This window comes from Cyclopterus lumpus, chromosome 6, assembly GCF_009769545.1.
Source record: "Cyclopterus lumpus isolate fCycLum1 chromosome 6, fCycLum1.pri, whole genome shotgun sequence".
Taxonomy (NCBI): domain Eukaryota; kingdom Metazoa; phylum Chordata; class Actinopteri; order Perciformes; family Cyclopteridae; genus Cyclopterus; species Cyclopterus lumpus.
In genome coordinates, this window is record NC_046971.1 from 5,499,424 (window position 1) to 5,516,602 (window position 17,179).

A 17,179-nucleotide genomic window follows, 5' to 3' on the forward strand; every position below is an offset into this window, starting at 1 on the left:
TGCATCCCAGTCAAGGTTGGGTTGCAGTGGGCGGTCTGTTCGCTCTATCATCTCTGTGTGTTTGGACCATGGTAACCGTTGCGGCTGGCATTAATTATTCTGTCAGACTGAAATATCAATAACAACTATTGGATGGGTTGCCGTGACATTTTGTGCAGACACTCGTGTTTCCCACAGCTGCTGAGGTTTCCGATGCTCCCTTGGCCACCAGAGAGGGGGAACTGTTTTTTTGGTCTACTCCATGGATTACTGTGTCATCTGCTGCAGACGTTCACAGCCCCTATAGACGCTGCGTCCTTCTGACTTTTGTAAATGCTTAAAGCGACAGTTCACTCCTCCAAAATCCAGTAGTTTTCGTGTTAAAATGCTCACAACAAGGTCTCCGGATTCGAGAGAGAGACATTGCTGTTGAGGTTCATTTTTAAAAGGTCACGTGGCTCTCAACATGGCGTCAGCTGGACCGGCGGTGAGCAGCTAACGGTGCAAATAACGGCAACGGTGGAACTGGAGGGGCTACATAAAGAAACCACAGAGAAGCTTGGATTACAACACACACATAGAGGGAGAGTTATATCACTATCTGCCATTACGCCACTAAGTTATATCTTTACAAAGCAAATAGTCGTTTATTGCTGTATTCATAATTGGAATTTACTTATTTGAACTTGGTGTTTTTTTTAGCTCCCCAAAGAAACCGCTAACACACATTCTCACATATTCACTTTTAGTCGAAGAATACTTTATTGAAAGTTTCGTTGAATGGGTGAAGCTCTCTCCCTGCTGGGTTTATTCTTGGAGACTGCTGACGAATGCCAAACTGTAATCTCGTACAGTATGTTAAAGAGAGAAACCCATGGCTTTCCCATTTAAATCTGTTCCAGATGTTTCGGAAGCACAACGTTTCATCCGTGGATCTGAATAATATTGAGCTCCCCCGATGCGTTTTAACCCCGACCACAGCTGTCTTTTGTTTTGTAGCATCGTAGTAACACTTCCTCTCCGTCGCGTTGACATAATGGAGACGCTAAAGCGTCGCAGTAGCTCCACCGTTTGCCAAGAACAAGTCGTAGGTTACAGATGCACCTCCATATCATTTCAACTTTTTAAAAGAAAAATAATCCAGTTTCCAGTTTCTATTTGAACCCAGTGGCCTGGGTCCGATGGTAATGTTTCCGGCTTTCTCAGGTTCTGGTACGTAACTGGAACGGCCGAGTGACGTCACCTTCGTGATGTGCGCCAGGAGGCGGTGGCGTCATCAAGTTCGATTAGAAACACCCAGGACTGACAGGGGAGTGCATATCTACATTTTACACCATAAATGCCCACACCAAATGGGGTTTAAACGGTATTTTCAGACTTATTAAGTTTGACTTTCACACACGAGCAAAAAAGGCCTCAATGGTAGTAAAATGACACTTTGGAAAAAAGTTCCAAGACCCTAATGTATTGCCAAAGTAATGCTAACGGTGCACTTCTCCGCGGCAACCCAGTTCATGTGAGGGAGGAAGTGGGGGGGATGAAAACCGGCTAACTTTGCCTCATTTTCAGGCTTTTTCCATCAGACACAGCTGAAGCCTGGATGAGCTAACTACCTATTTTCCAGGAGGGAACAGTTGTTGGTACCGATCCAGCTTGGTGCTAACATTGTTGTATCAATGTGTCTTGTTGCAATTCATATTTACATTACTTAGCACATTCTTAGCTTCTCTCCAATGCAACACACCTGGCTCATCTAAAAAAGGTGGAAAAGTGTGGTTTTCATTCAGGTCTTGCAACGCCGCTGCCGCCGGGGCACATGGTAAAAACGTTAGGGCCCAAAGTGCCAGCAGATGTCCATAAAAAAATGTAAAAAAAACAAGATGCTGAGCAAAGAGAAGTGAGCAGCTTCATGTCTGCGTAGTCTCGGGAGGAAAAAGTGCACCTCCAGCCCCTGGACAGGATGCCTCCGAGAACACGACGTACCCACAGTCCTCGTTTTTTTTGCCTTGATGAAAACATCAGTCTGAGGTTCAACTGTTTTGGACATGAATCACACTTTTTCCAAACATGTCAAGACTCCAAAGTTCCCAGAAGTAAGTTTCCCCGAAGTGTTTGGTCTGTATTTAAAGCGTTAAAAGTGTCATCACTATCACTTTCATGGACGACCAGAAGAGGTTTGTTGTCTCCCTCCCCTGACATGGACTTGACCTCTGCAGTGCAGAGGATTACAGCGTCCTCCTCCTCCTCCTCCTCCTCGAGCATGTGGAGGAAACAAAGGCAACAGATGGTCAAATCAACACACATGGTGGGTTTCGTAATCCCTCCTCCTCGGGCTCCCACTGCCTGCTGCCGGGGCCCGAAAGCCAACGTTCAGGCCAGTTTGGGAGCTATAGTTTGGGAGTCTTGGCACTGCCAGTCTTTGGGGTTGGTTATTTTCCCTTTACGGGATTACCGATATGAGCTACATATATATTTCAACCTTTCCAGAGAGGTCATGGTGTGTATTTCTCCCTTATTGCAGATGTTCCAAACGTTTTTTAGCTTGTAATCTTGTAAAATGAAGCGATATCCTCTTGTAAAGGTGCAACGTGTAATACAGAGCATCTACTACTGGGTCTATGCAATCTAAATGTACATAAATATAAAAGTGATGTAAAAAAACAACTAACTAACTAACGGAAGGAATACGTCAAACTCAATCAATCAAACTGGTCAAAATAACGCTGTTATCTTTATAATATTCACATGTGGCGTCGGCCTGTTGGTTACTTGGACCGGGAAGTGGTATTACAAGATAGTAGTTAATTTGTATACTAATTTCAGTATACATCTCTGCAACACAAAACATAGATGTCTTTGACACATTGTAACTTCTTCATATTCCGTTGATGTTGATAATTCATTTTTTTTTAAATGTTTTAAACAAAAGGTTTGGCCTTATCTTACAGATGGCACTTTGAACCCCGGTCATGTGACCTTTTCACGTATGGACACACATTGATAATTTGTTTTCAACTAAGGAACTCCCATAAAAATGCTCACACATTTGTTTATAAACTGACACGTGGGAAAGTACGACTCATATTTCTTCATAGCTTGAACGTTCATTCTTCTTCCTCAATCAAAGCCCGTTGAGAATAAACAGCTCACAGCACAGAGATGTTGTCAGTATAACTTGTGTTGCCTAAATCCAGTCAGTGTGTGACATGTCAGCAAATTAATTTAATTTAAAGGCGTCAATTAAAATATGGAAGCGAACACAGAGCTGAGGAAACATTGGGCTGAGGAAACATTGGGTTGAGGGAACATTGGGCTGAGGGAACATTGGGTTGAGGAAACATTGGGTTGAGGGAACATTGGGCTGAGGGAACATTGGGTTGAGGGAACATTGGGTTGAGGGAACATTGGGTTGAGGAAACATTGGGTTGAGGAAACATTGGGTTGAGGGAACATTGGGCTGAGGAAACATTGGGTTGAGGGAACATTAAGTTGAGGAAACATTGGGTTGAGGGAACATTGGGCTGAGGAAACATTGGGTTGAGGGAACATTGGGTTGAGGGAACATTGGGGTGAGGAAACATTGGGTTGAGGGAACATTGGGCTGAGGGAACATTGGGTTGAGGGAACATTGGGTTGAGGGAACATTGGGCTGAGGAAACATTGGGTTGAGGGAACATCGGGTTGAGGGAACATTGGGGTGAGGAAACATTGGGTTGAGGGAACATTGGGTTGAGGGAACATTGGGCTGAGGAAACATTGGGTTGAGGGAACATTGGGTTGAGGGAACATGTGGGTGAGGAAACATTGGGTTGAGGGAACATTGGGCTGAGGAAACATTGGGTTGAGGGAACATTGGGCTGAGGAAACATTGGGTTGAGGGAACATTGGGTTGAGGGAACATGTGGGTGAGGAAACATTGGGTTGAGGGAACATTGGGCTGAGGGAACATTGGGCTGAGGGAACATTGGGCTGAGGGAACATTGGGTTGAGGGAACATTGGGCTGAGGAAACATTGGGTTGAGGGAACATTGGGCTGAGGAAACATTGGGTTGAGGGAACATTGGGGTGAGGAAACATTGGGTTGAGGGAACATTGGGCTGAGGGAACATTGGGCTGAGGGAACATTGGGTTGAGGGAACATTGGGCTGAGGGAACATTGGGTTGAGGGAACATTGGGCTGAGGGAACATTGGGGTGAGGAAACATTGGGTTGAGGGAACATTGGGCTGAGGGAACATTGGGCTGAGGGAACATTGGGGTGAGGAAACATTGGGTTGAGGGAACATTGGGCTGAGGGAACATTGGGCTGAGGGAACATTGGGTTGAGGGAACATTGGGCTGAGGGAACATTGGGTTGAGGGAACATTGGGCTGAGGGAACATTGGGGTGAGGAAACATTGGGGTGAGGAAACGTTGGGCTGAGGGAACATTGGGTTGAGGGAACATTGGGCTGAGGAAACATTGGGTTGAGGGAACATTGGGTTGAGGGAACATTGGGGTGAGGAAACATTGGGGTGAGGAAACATTGGGTTGAGGGAACATTGGGCTGAGGGAACATTGGGCTGAGGAAGAATTGGTGTGCGGGAACATTGGGCTGAGGAAACATAGAGTTGAGGTAGCACAGTGCTGAGGGAGCATAGGAAACAAGACTGAGGGAACACAGGGTTGAGGTAATATAAAACTGAGGGAACACAGTGCTGAGGGAAAATATAATTAAGGCAACATGGGGTTAAGGGAACAAAGGGTTGAAGGAACATTGGATTAAGGGGACATGGGGCTGATGGAACATAAAGCTGAGGAAATATTGAGTTGATGGAACACAGGGTTGAGGGAACATAGCATTAAGGGAACATTGGGTTGAGGGAATATAGCATTAAGGGAACATTGGGTTGAGGGAACACAGGGTTGAGGGAACATAGCATTAAGGGAACATTGGGTTGATGGAACACAGGGTTGAGGGAACATAGCATTAAGGGAACATTGGGTTGAGGGAACACAGGGTTGAGGGAACATAGCATTAAGGGAACATTGGGTTGAGGGAACCTAGCATTAAGGGGACATTGGATTGAGGAAACATAGCATTAAGGGAACATGGGGCTAAGGGAACAAAGGGTTGAAGGAACATTGGGCTGAGGGAACATTGGGTTAAGAGAACATAGACATGCCCCAAAAAGGCTTTTTCTCTTAGTAGCTACTTAATGTGACAGTAAGTTATTTCTGTGGTAACTACACTTTTCTTATATCTCTGTATTTGTCTTGACGAAGACTTCGAACTGATTCCAGGTGAATCTTCATTGTCCGGATCCATCAGAAAAAGTGCATTTCCGGAGGCTGAATATAGGAATTCCAGAATGAAGTCTTTAAATGGTCATTAAATGGCTCGGTAAAGACGTTAAGATTGAGTATTTTTCACTTAGCAATGTTAGTGCCATTTTGCTGCGCAGAACTCTGAAATATGTCTTTTATATAATTAAAACTTTACTTCACACACGCTGTTCCATTGTTGCAATGAATGTTTGATGACATGATCCCTAAGGTCACCTTTTGGGATAAAAGTATCAACCTCGGGCTCATATTAGCGCTTCTTTTCTTATAAAAATGCCCCAAACACTTTGTATACCGATCCAAAGCCAGCCTGGTTACATTAGAGGACATTCCAGTGGGTTGGACCTGAAATACTTCCACATTTTCCGGGAAAGACCCAACAGAAGGTTTTACTGGTGGAGTTTGTTTTGCAAGGAAATCTTCTGACACGTTAATTCGGCCACAGGAGCCTCAACACGGTGGTCACCGCCGGGTGACATCCGATGTGTCCGCAGAGGAGATAGGATGCACTACGATTTAAAAACAGATATTTAAATGTCTGGCGTTAAATACTGACACGTCCATTTGCTCTTGGGATCGTCCACTCAGCATTTATCGACTGATTTCTTTGCCAAGATGAAGAAAAAAACAAGAGAGCCAGAAAGACAGAAAGACAAACAGCCTGGAGCGGCTCCACAGACAATGAATAGGAAACTGATTGTATGTACTTATCAAGCGGATTTATGAGCCGGCATTATATTTTTCTTGTGATAATAGTCATACGTCACAAATCACTCTCTCTGAGGAAGTAACGATGAACTCAAGTACAACTTTGAGGCATCTGTCCTTACTTATTTCCCTTTTCTTTACTCCTCTACATTTATTTGTTAACATTAGAGTGCATTTCAAGTGCTGCGAACACACTTTGTACACACTGTTCTGTTTGTGTTTGCTCTTACAGAATTCTTTAGCTGGGAGAAAAACGTGGAATACTTCAATCCTGGTACTTAACAGAATGTACACATGTGTGTATGTGTTTTTTTTGTTTTTTTTAAAATGATGACATACTTTCCTTGCCACAGGCCCAAACGGGTAATTAATTATTTTTTTTTAAATGCCCGAATAGCTTCTCCGCCGAGCGTTTTTCGAGATGTCACAATGGGCAAAGTGTTGTTGCTGCAGAAGTGAAAAAGATTGTGAAATCCCCCCCAAAAAATATTTAGTTAGCCAGGAGGTGGCTGTGGAAATTGCAAAGTGGCTGCTGGGTAAACAAAGAGAAAAGCTCAGTTCTCAGATCAGGCCTGTAAACTATTATTCCAGGACACAAAATGCAGCTGTTACATCCGGTCCACGGTCTCTAATTGGGCAAAACAAAAGTTCTGCTGTGTCATCGCATGGAAACTGCAGGTCTGGGCACTTCTGTGTCTTTATAAAAGCTGTCACTTCGTTATTTAAGTAAACACTTCTACTCCAGACACATTTGTTTGCTCTATTTATTCTATATAAATGCACAGGAAATGTGTTTACATTTTGAGAATACCAGTGACAACAGAAGTAGTATTGGAAGTATTATTTCCAGATTGAGAAAAAAACATCTCCAGCTGTAAGTGTCAGGGGCGAAGTACTCGAGTCCAGTCTGCCTATGGTCTTGGTCTCGCTGGTCTTTGGACTCGATCGAGTCCAGTTGCAGTTGTTTGTATCAATTCCCCTTAAATATGCAAACTTAATGCTTATTTTCCAAGCATTTTCTAACTGCACAAATGTGTGGAAATATATCATACTTCCATAGTTGTAACCTTTAAACATAATATTTAGGATTTTACGGCATCTACTGAAACTTAGGAGAAGTATGGAGGCCGATGCAAAAGAAGCACATGGCCCGGTGGAGAGGCGGTGGTGCAACATGGCCGACTCCATTAAGTACATGTGTTTAGGATCACGCTCATGTTGAGATGCTTCACGTAGTAAAGTGTTTTTCAGCAAACCTGAAAGCATCTTAGCAGTTCTCCTCTAATGAGCTGCACGAACACGACGTTTAAAGGATATTCCATCCAAAAATGAGAATAAGAAAAACAGGAAAAAAAAAAAAGGAAGATGTTAACGTCCGTGTTTTGTAAAGAGCAACGATGACTAGGATGAGGAAACATTGGGGTGAGGAAACATAGAGTTGAGGTAGCACAGTGCTGAGGGAGCATAGGAAACAAGACTGAGGGAACACAGGGTTGAGGTAATATAACACTGAGGGAACACAGTGCTGAGGGAAAATATAATTAAGGCAACATGGGGTTAAGGGAACAAAGGGTTGAAGGAACATTGGATTAAGGGGACATGGGGCTGATGGAACATAAAGCTGAGGAAATATTGAGTTGATGGAACATAAAGCTGAGGAAATATTGAGTTGATGGAACACAGGGTCAAGGGAACATAGCATTAAGGGAACATTGGGTTGAGGGAACATAGCATTAAGGGAACATTGGGTTGAGGGAACACAGGGTTGAGGGAACATAGCATTAAGGGAACATTGGGTTGAGGGAACCTAGCATTAAGGGAACATTGGGTTGAGGGAACCTAGCATTAAGGGAACATTGGGTTGAGGGAACCTAGCATTAAGGGAACATTGGGTTGAGGGAACATAGCATTAAGAGGACATTGGGTTGAGGAAACATAGCATTAAGGGAACATTGGGTTGAGGGAACCTAGCATTAAGGGAACATTGGGTTGAGGAAACACAGAGTTGAGGGAACATAGCATTAAGGGAACATTGGGTTGATGGAACACAGGGTTGAGGGAACATAGCATTAAGGGAACATTGGGTTGAGGGAACCTAGCATTAAGGGAACATTGGGTTGAGGAAACATAGCATTAAGGGAACATTGGGTTGAGGGAACATAGCATTAAGAGGACATTGGGTTGAGGAAACATAGCATTAAGGGAACATGGGGCTAAGGGAACAAAGGGTTGAAGGAACATTGGGTTGATGGAACACAGGGTTGAGGGAACATAGCATTAAGAGGACATTGGGTTGAGGAAACATAGCATTAAGGGAACATGGGGCTAAGGGAACAAAGGGTTGAAGGAACATTGGGTTGATGGAACACAGGGTTGAGGGAACATAGCATTAAGGGAACATTGGGTTGAGGGAACCTAGCATTAAGGGAACATTGGGTTGAGGAAACATAGCATTAAGGGAACATTGGGTTGAGGGAACATAGCATTAAGAGGACATTGGGTTGAGGAAACATAGCATTAAGGGAACATGGGGCTAAGGGAACAAAGGGTTGAAGGAACATTGGGCTGAGGGAACATTGGGTTAAGAGAACCCAATATCGTTGTCCGGATCCATCAGAAAAAGTGCATTTCCGGAGGCTGAATATAGGAATTCCAGAATGAAGTCTTTAAATGGTCATTAAATGGCTCGGTGAAGACGTTAAGATTGAGTATTTTTCACTTAGCAATGTTTCCCGCAGCCCTCTCTCACCCATCCCTCCGACTGCTCAGAATGCATTCTCGGAAGCTGAAGCCCGACTCTGACGTAACTTCTTGTGCGTCAGTTTTATTTCTTCACTTCAACACAAAACCCTTCTTTCACTTTACTGGACGATCGCGAAGGGCGGGCGCCGGCTCCAATTTTAAGAGCTGTAATAAATTGTTCCCAACTAATTACCAACATTTTTTTTCTCAAGAAATCCGTGGCAACATTTTTCGGAGGCGCGGAATCATTTTGCTCATTTGCTTTATAAAAAAGGTTGTGAGTGACGACGACAAGTCGTGTCTTTATTTAAACATCGGACCGCGGTGAGGTGATCCGACCGAACTCAAATGAGGCTTCCCAAAACCTAAATATCCAAAACGAAAACTGAGCTTGCATTTTGCTTCGAGAGGCTTTTATCGCCACTGTTTGTTTGTTAATGTGGCATTAATAGTTCAACATGTTCGACACAAAGTCGACGTCAACCTCTCCCTTCTGGGTCTGGCAGTCGGACCGTAGAGGTTCCCTCCGGAGACGGCAACCACTTCCTCGGAAAACCGTCTGCATTCCTGAGACTCTGTCCAATCCCTGTAAACAACATTCCTGCTTTGGGACGAACAAAAGCCACAAAAAAACAAAAAAACATTATCTCCCTGTTCACAATCCCCCTTTTTTCTCTCTCTCTCTCTCTCTCTCTCTCTCTCTCTCTCTCTCTCTCTCTCTCTCTGTAACATTTTGTTGTGAAGCCAGTTTCATGACATAGACTGAGCTTGAATGTAGGCAACCCTTATTTTAACCACAGACGGTATATAAAAAGTGGGCGTAGTCATCTAGACGTCAACCATTGATTTGTGGATTACCATTTTGAAGCCTTGAGCCATCTTGGCTGACACCATCTTGGACCATGTACCACATGGCACCCACGGCACCCACCTGTCACTCAAAGCGTCTTCACCCTTTAATATTTGATTAAATCTCCCCGCCCTCCATTATCACAACAGAGACAAGAAGTCCAAAGTGACTTTTGGTTGTGACCATAGACTGTACATTAAGATGGGCGACATGACAGCTCGCCAAAAATAAAGGCAAAACGTCTTGATCGCCCCCTGGTGGCTGGCTCGGCCCACTGGTGGCTGGCTCCGCCCCTTGGTGGCTGGCTCGGCCCACTGGTGGCTGGCTCGGCCCACTGGTGGCTGGCTCCGCCCCTTGGTGGCTGGCTCGGCCCACTGGTGGCTGGCTCGGCCCACTGGTGGCTGGCTCGGCCCACTGGTGGCTGGCTCGGGGCCCCATGGTGGCTGGCTCTGCCCACTGGTGGCTGGCTCCGCCCCTTGGTGGCTGGCTCCGCCCCTTGGTGGCTGGCTCTGCCCACTGGTGGCTGGCTCCGCCCCTTGGTGGCTGGCTCTGCCCACTGGTGGCTGGCTCTGCCCACTGGTGGCTGGCTCGGCCCACTGGTGGCTGGCTCCGCCCCTTGGTGGCTGGCTCTGCCCACTGGTGGCTGGCTCCGCCCCTTGGTGGCTGGCTCCGCCCCCTGGTGACTGGCTCCGCCCCCTCCATGTTAGCAGATGGTGGCAAACTAAAAAGTCACGTACACGTAGGTAAAGATGGTTTCTGTTCATTTGGTTCGTTCTGATCACGTTGATGCACGTTCAAGTCTTCATTTTTTTCACATGATACGTTCGGTTTTGATTCGTTACTTGACGGACAACTGGAGGGAAGTATAGTTACGGAGCCCGACAACTTCAAGTGAGATGAATCTTTTGCTTTTGAACAGCAGGGCTGTTTTCAAATCTGAAAAACTAAGAAAACTGGCCAAGATTATCGAAGTCACAGATATTGAACGACACCCCCCCCCTTGCAGGTTCACACAATCATACATTCACCTTCTATTCAGAGGGGGAATTGGTTAAGCCGACAGGTCAGCCACGGTCCGTGCACATGCTCGGTCAGGCGGCCTCGTTCCAAACTGCCCCCGTCTCATCTCTCCTGGGACGAGCTGTCCGTGAAATGGACAAAGCAAACAGGAACGCCTGACATCAGGCCGGAGACCGGACACCGCCAGGCGTGATTAAAAGGTTTCAATCCGACACGCCCTGAAGCATGCATTACCTAAATATTTCCAGAGAATTTCAAGAGATGTCTGCATGCAGCTCAACACGAATCATGTTACGTGAGTTTTACGTCCACCGCCCACAGCGTTTTGGGTTTCGGGTGTGACTCGGTTTGTAAATTGTGGTTCTAATGTTGGAAGGAAGCTCTACTTATCCCCTCATGGACAAACAGTCCTTCACTAAACTCAAAGTCTGAGAATTAGAGTGCCAGTGAGCCTGATCCAGGCGGCTGAAATACTTTGGTTCAAACGTTGCATGAGACATTTTGCCAATTTGTGTCATAATGATGAAAGACAAGAAAGGCCGAGCCCTGATTGCGAGCATCTGAGAGCTAATTGTTCATTTTTGTCAGGCAGTGCACTCAATTTGAGGTCATCTTCTGAAAAAAAAAAAAAATGAGATCATGTTATTACTTCACCAGATAGGAGTTAGGACCCCCAGCCACTGATTTGGGAACACCCAAAAAACAACAACAACAAACCCCCAAGAATGACGGAGAAAGTTGCAGCCCAGCCCAGAACTGTAATCGCTCTTTTTTTTTTCATTCCAGGAGTCACTTGGAGGAAGTAGGAAGGTCCCGGATAGCATTATGAGGTGTGAAGACTTAATCTGCTCACGTCACGCCCTGTGCAAATGTCAGAGCGCGAGGGGGAAAAAAAGATAAGAAGAAAAAAAAAAGGTCGTTCAGCTGTGGAGGCCAAACATTCCCCCCCCTAAACAGACTAAACTGGGAACGGATATTACCAGCAATTAGACAGATCCCAGTAGATCTTACATGCCGGCAGAGAAAACATCCACTAAATTTGCAAACCAGAGAGCTATTATTCCTCCCTTTCCACGCATGTCGGAGAACTACGGTGGCCTTCAGAGGACCCTTTTTGAATTGGTTTGTCCACTCTGGGCTACCGTAGACACATGACTGACTCCGTGAAGAGGACCCCCCTCGCTCCAAATGTAGATTCAAATGGCTCAATCTATAATTTGGACTAGACAACAGGTTCTTATAGTTTCAGGGTATTGTACACCAATGACAACGTTGTTATGAATATTATATTCCATCATATATATAACATGTATAAATGTCACACCGTTATACGTGAGGACTTGTGCTTTTTTTCCGAATGCGTGAACCAACTGCATGTCGTCAAAACAAAAAGTATTTTAACAATGCGTTTGTGGATATAAACTTTGTAATTATAACCCGCCTTTTTGCATACGGCAATTTGAGGTTTAGTAAATAACATTTTTTCCTTTTTTTCATCACGTATAAGCTTTTTCTTGCTTTCCTGGGGACGTAAAGACGATTTTCTTCCGTATACTCTTGTGTCAGACTAATAGTTCCCAAGCCCAAGCAAAGATGTCTGAAGTTATCACAGAACCACCCACACATTAGTAGTCGTATATATTACCGGATGTACACATTGTTCAATTTCACATGTTTTTGAGGAGCATATTTTTCCCCCACCGACCACGGCTTGAAATGTCTCTGCGGTGTCCTGTGGAGCAACATCGGGGATGAAAAGACAGTTCTAAGTGAATTTCCAGAAGGGCTTTTCTTCCTCTTAAAATAACTTCCCAGAAGGTCGCGCATACCTTTCGTCTCTGACCACCGCCGCCTCATCTCGCTCGTGCACCTTCTCGGGCCACCTCAGGACCGCACTTCCTCCGGTCGTGTTACAGGCCCGGTGCCTTTTTTTTCTTCCGTTTGTCCAAAATCAACAGGGAGAACGTTCTGCCTTAATCACAAACCACCCGCCTTTATAAAAATAACAAGGAAGGAAACTTTGGCAAGTCGCCGGGAATCCACTTGGAGAACATCATCGCTGTGCGGATTTCTTTTCTTTCTTTTTGTGTGGAAAAGATTGAAAAATGTGTGCGTTCAAACTAATGCAATTTTGTTTTCGCATTGACAGAATAAACCCTGCAAAGAGAGCTCCGCCCTAAAAGCTGGACGGAGAAACGACACAACCCAGATCTGAGGGCATGCCCCCCCCCCCCCCCCCCCCCCCCCCCCGGCTTTCAGGGAGGGGTGACGGGGGTCCACCCTGGGTATTTCCTGCCCTGGGGCCAGACTCCTTGGCCTCTCTTCCTGACTTTTGGAGAGCAAAGGTCATGAAATGGCGAGCATAGAGGGTGGGTGGTGACGGAGGGGAGAAGGATGATGTGCAACGGAGGGATGAAAGGAGGGCGGGAGGAGATATTTGACCGGTGCTGTGTTGTTCTTGGCTCTCCCTGTAGTCTGTCCCACCCCACTGCAGGGTATTACACACACACACACACACACACACACACACACACACGCACACACACACACACACACACACACACAGGGATTTCCATGACAATAGTGTTCCAGCCAGAGTAACAAAGCCGGGTGACCACAGAGCGTTTCTCAGAGGGTGGACGTCTCTCTCAGCGCCGGAGCCGAGGAATCATCTGCTCCGCCGGTCAGGCCACAAAACCAAATAAGCTGCACAGCGACTTCAGAGGGAGGTCGGCGTCTAGGCCGGCGTCGGGGGGGGGGGGGTTGCCGGGTACGTGGGGGTCTGTGGCAAGCTGAGGGAGGAATTGTGTTGATGAACGCTCAGTCAGCAGAACTCACTTGGTAGGGTTTTTTGTGGGAAAAGGTAAAAAAAAAAGTGCAATAATTCGACGTCTCCTCACATCCTCCTCCTGCAACACGCGCCGATGTCCGCTCATTACATGCATGTGATGTTTTCAGAATACACTTTTCGACCTTCACTTGAAACAACTATAGCTTTAACTTTAGATTTAGCCAACAAAACCAATAAGTTAGCTTGAGGAAAAGGTTGTTGTTTGGGGTCAAATAACTGTGGAAGAACGCGCGTTTTTTGTGGCAAATAAACTTCTCGTTCGGCCTGGGGAAACAAACAGAAAGTCCATATTTGTTTGACCTACTCAGCCTGAATAGTTACACAGTCTTGTTCTAAAACCATGAAACATGAACACCACAAAGCCTTGAAAAATAATGATCCAAACTGTCCATTGAAAGCATTCATCGACGGTCAGGAAACATGATTCGGGTTGAAGTGAGAGAGCCTTCCCACAACCTAAATGACGAGGTCAACGGTTCATGACGAGGTCAACGGTTCAAGAGGAGGAATATAAACAACAGTATGTGTGGTTGAAACAATATAGAATTAAAAAAAAGCAGAACCGAGATCCTCTCGTTATTGTACGGGATATGTCCTCCTTCCTCTTTTGTTGATTTCCCAAAGAGATAATATGTCTGTAGTTGACAGACTAGCAATTCAAATTCTTCAGATTATGTAGATTATTGGTAATCCTTCTTCCAGACGTATTCAACTAGACCGACTAAATACCTTTCAACACTGTCATTAAAATGATACTCTATCATAAAATCAATGTTTCTCACCCCCTTGCAGACTCGACAGGTGAATGTAAAAACATTTTTTGAACCATGGAGCGGAGGTGAACTGCAGCACACGCACACACACACACACACACACACACACACACACACACACACACACACACAGGCTGTTTCCAGCTGTCTGTGCGTGTCCTCCTGTCTCAAAGTCTCCTGACCCTCTCTCCCCCCCCCCCCCCCCCAGCACAACTTCAACCTTCTCTGACAGCTGCGTGTGAATGTTACTAACGATAAATAAATCTCCCTTTTTTTTTTTTTTTTTACAGCATTCATTTGATTTAGATAAAAAAAGAAACGGGTGCATTTTGGTGCATTTTATTTCCAAACTCGGATTCAGATGGTTGTTATCATCACAATAAAGTAAGTTACAGTGAGCCGTAAAAAAAAAAAAACGTCGACATCTGCTGTTTTACTGTCGCACGCAAACATCTTGATCCTCAAACTAAAAAAGAAATACACATTAGTTACTTCTTTATGCACACATACAAAGTATATTTGTCCATAGTGTCAACGATATGGTGCAAAGGCCGACATACAACTTCATTGTATCTGTATGACAGGTAGGCTATGATTGTGTAGTTTTTGGCCCACATGACATTTTATTTTACATTATCTCACCGGGCCGAACACAATAAGGAGGCAACAAGAAATGTGGTTTCAACAACACGACACAACATGCTGGTCACCTAAAGCCAGAACATGAGAGGAATGTGCATGTTCTTCTAAAGAAGCGCCAAGAAACACGTTTCAACCCCCCCCCCCCCCCCCCCCCCCCCATCCAGAGAGGGAGGCAATGTGTTTACAAAGAACACATCTGTGGGAGGTGTCCACTCAGGGAGAAGGAAACAAGGTCCTCCTCAACACAGCAACTTCAATGTCAGAACAATGAAGTCCCCGCACAAGTTGTTTTTTTTTACTCCTCTTAATACAAGCTATTACAAAAATAGAGTTTGATCTTCAGGTCAGGGATTCACATCTGTTAGCCAGTCCAGCAACTGGATACGGGTTGATATCTACTCTCCACCTACTCTGTTCATTATTGCTAGAGACATTTTTTTTTTGGGGGGGGGGGGGGGGGGGGGGGGGGGGGGGGGGGGGGGGGGGGGGGGGGGGGGGGGGGGGGGGGGGGGGGGGGGGTTTCGTGTTAGCAATGTTATTTTTTTTTATTTTTTTTTTTTACAGAACAGTAAACAGTATTTTTATTGTATTACTTTCCACATCTATCCAACTTGAGACTTGACATCCGCAGCACAGGGACCACGACACATGTGGAGGAACAGCTGTGCCAAAGGCAGCTTATGAAACCTGAGAGATGAGCGACTGTGACACTGGGAGAGGAGCAGAGGGCGACCAGTGGCACTGGGAGAGGAGCAGAGGGCGACCAGTGGCACTGGGAGAGGAGCAGAGGGCGACCAGTGGCACTGGGAGAGGAGCAGAGGGCGACCAGTGATACTGGGAGAGGAGCAGAGGGCGACCAGTGGCACTGGGAGAGGAGCAGAGGGCGACCAGTGATACTGGGAGAGGAGCAGAGGGCGACCAGTGGCACTGGGAGAGGAGCAGAGGGCGACCAGTGGCACTGGGAGAGGAGCAGAGGGCGACCAGTGGCACTGGGAGAGGAGCAGAGGGCGACCAGTGATACTGGGAGAGGAGCAGAGGGTGACCAGTGGCACTGGGAGAGGAGCAGAGGGCGACCAGTGGCACTGGGAGAGGAGCAGAGGGCGACCAGTGATACTGGGAGAGGAGCAGAGGGTGACCAGTGGCACTGGGAGAGGAGCAGAGGGCGACCAGTGGCACTGGGAGAGGAGCAGAGGGCGACCAGTGATACTGGGAGAGGAGCAGAGGGCGACCAGTGGCACTGGGAGAGGAGCAGAGGGCGACCAGTGGCACTGGGAGAGGAGCAGAGGGTGACCAGTGGCACTGGGAGAGGAGCAGAGGGCGACCAGTGGCACTGGGAGAGGAGCAGAGGGTGACCAGTGGCACTGGGAGAGGAGCAGAGGGTGACCAGTGGCACTGGGAGAGGAGCAGAGGGCGACCAGTGGCACTGGGAGAAGACAGGAGAGCAGGGAAATGTACGTAGCTGAGAGAAAACACTGGAAGGCCATTCACTGGAAAGAATGACGGACGGAGAGATCCTTGTTAAATGCTGACGAATGGCTGCGAGACCTGTTCTGGTTTCTATCAGGGCGTGTTTGCACCCTGGCGCCACCTGGTGGTCAAAAGCACACATAGCATATCTATGAGGGGCAGACAACAAAAGATGTTTCCCTGAGAAAGATGCAGCACTTTCCTTTACGATAAATAATGAAATCATAGGGAGATCCTGAGTTTTTAAATTTCACTTCAAATTTACCTCCATTACTGTTAATAACATTGTGTGTTTAAGTTAAGAAGCATACATTCTAATCACAGTCAACATGTGTAGCGTCATTATGTGTCACCAAGCTTTCCTTTGAGTAAACTTATTTAATAAATATATTGTGCAACTCTAACCTATGCTATAATATTCATTATTGCATGGACAGCAACTTAATAGAGCAGAAATCGCTGCAAATGAAAGGATTGATGTTTTTAAAAAAGTCAGCATTTACTATTGTTTACATTTCTAGGCAAAGAATTGTGTGAGTAAAGACTTCTTGCACTTCTCAACACAAAAGTCAACGCGTGCATCACATCACATCACATGTCATTCAGAAGAGCAACAGAGCACGTCACGTAAAAGCAAGAGCATGTTTAATTGTTTTTATTGTCAATAGATTTCTAAGATCTACTAATGAGAGGTAAATGCACAGCGTCCATCCAATTGAAGACATGGGGACAGACTCTACGTTACTATGTGGGCTGAAGAAATCAGAATTTTGCATTGTGAAGTGCTAAAATATCACGTTTAGTTATCGATGAAGACAGGCCA